The sequence below is a fragment of the Macrobrachium nipponense genome, chromosome 5 (genome assembly GCF_015104395.2).
Source record: "Macrobrachium nipponense isolate FS-2020 chromosome 5, ASM1510439v2, whole genome shotgun sequence".
NCBI classification, from domain to species: Eukaryota; Metazoa; Arthropoda; class Malacostraca; order Decapoda; family Palaemonidae; genus Macrobrachium; species Macrobrachium nipponense.
In genome coordinates this window covers 110,619,583-110,621,394 of record NC_061107.1, presented here as the reverse complement: position 1 = coordinate 110,621,394, position 1,812 = coordinate 110,619,583, and the positions used below count along the sequence as shown (strand labels likewise).

At 34.2% G+C, this 1,812-nt stretch overlaps 1 long non-coding RNA gene across 1 annotated transcript; it reads right to left on the bottom strand.

The window, feature by feature from the left end:
• Positions 1-243: 243 nt before the first annotated feature.
• LOC135215589 (uncharacterized) lies at positions 244-1,806 on the bottom strand. The gene is made up of 2 exons (XR_010314737.1): positions 1,263-1,806; positions 244-665 (listed from the first exon to the last, which is right to left on the bottom strand). It is a non-coding gene; the product is annotated as an uncharacterized LOC135215589 (long non-coding RNA).
• Between the last annotated feature and the right edge of the window lie 6 nt (positions 1,807-1,812).

Sequence of the window (1,812 nt, the reverse complement as noted above, 5' to 3'; positions counted from 1 at the left end):
TTGCCACAAAATATTAGGCCAAAATCCTTCTATTAGGAGTCTTATTATACAGTAATTATACACCTAGAGGATTTTAACTGGATATAAAATACACACAAAGTACATTAATAATATTATTCCTACAAACTTATCCTAAAACATAGAGAATTGTACTTTTTTAATCTTTTTAGCAAAAAGGTCGTGAAAATTTAGCTGTTCACGAATCGGGAACCATGGAACGGTAACATCACACCAGCGGGAGGGAAGATTTATTTTTTCCCGCTACCTCAGAAATGGACAACAAAAATCAAAAGCAAAAACACGACGAATTTGTTCAGACAAAAAATAGAAAATAAACTTAAAAAAATATTCCACTTTCTTTTCTGAGAAGCTTGAAGAAGTATATCAAGATAAATCAGATAATTACTAAACTTTGGTACAACATCGAAATCTCTCATTTTGGGGGACTCAATGATTCTTATCCAAAAATATATATAAATAAAATACACATGGGGGAGGGGAAGGGTTTTTCTTTCTTATTTTCTTACACTCCTAAATATACGTTGTGACGGGGGGTTGGTCACTTAGTAGGTACTGGGGGATCGGGAGACTGGTCACTCCCCTCTCTCTTTTATCCATCCACTCACAGACTTCCACACAAAATGCAGCCACAGCAGACAGACGTCCTGAAAGAAGAATATTATTAGTATGCTAGACCCAACCAATTAACATTAAGGCTCCTATCTAGAAATAACACTAAAATTGAGAACGTGGATCTGTTAAAATATCATTTACAACTAACAAAGTAAAAGTCAATTGTCAACCTTTTCTTAATTTGTATTCAGTTCATTCATTTGCCGAACTAATAACTGATCCTTTCTGTATTTTTGAAGTGAAAAATATCTTTTTTTTTTTTTTTAACATGACAGTTGTCAAAATTATACTCATTTTAACCAACCCAGCTGTAACAATCATGCAAAAAAATACTTTCCACCAACCAAAGAAGGTTGTTAAACCACATACTAATTTTTACCTAAATTACTCTTTTGTCAATTTTTTTCTGAAGTACGACCAAGTAGAAATTCTGAAAATTATTTATCAATTATTTATCTATTGCATGACTAACAAAAGTAGTTTATATATTTTTTAAACTGAATATAAATGCAGCGAGTTGCAGAAAAAGAAAAATGCAACAAATCGTGGTGGAAAGATGATTGCAGAAAAGTTTGCAGCACAGAGCTGAACAACAAGCAAAGTACAGGCAACAGCCTATATATATATACCTTAATTAACGGCCCTCAATGTAAGACGACAGGTCGATCTCGTCCGGTAACTCTGTGATGTTCACGTCGAATCTCTCCTGGACCTCGTTTAGTGTCTTTGCATCGCCTTCTTCGCTGACGAACGTAATGGCCAGCCCCTGAAAGAGAGAAATTACGTCTCCTTGAGTTGAAGAAAAGACCACAGGAAACCTTTGGCTGACGAACTCTTAGTATATAAAAGACATTAAAAAATTAAAAAGAACATAATCACCTCCATTTTGGGTAGAAATCTATACACACTTTTACTCGCTCACCTTTGTACCAATATGACTTGGCAACTCGTAACATTGTCTTTATCCCCCCCCCCTTATTATAGTCAATTCTTTATGATTACGTTAAACTCGTAGAAAACAGGAAGATTATGGCTAACTCTTCTACTTTTGTTAATTTCTATTTACGAAAATTGTATTGTGATCTACAATATTATTCCTACAATATTAGTATTTAACGCACATCACTGGATGATAGTCAAGTCTTCGAGTGAAAAGATGGAAACCTTTGACACGAACTC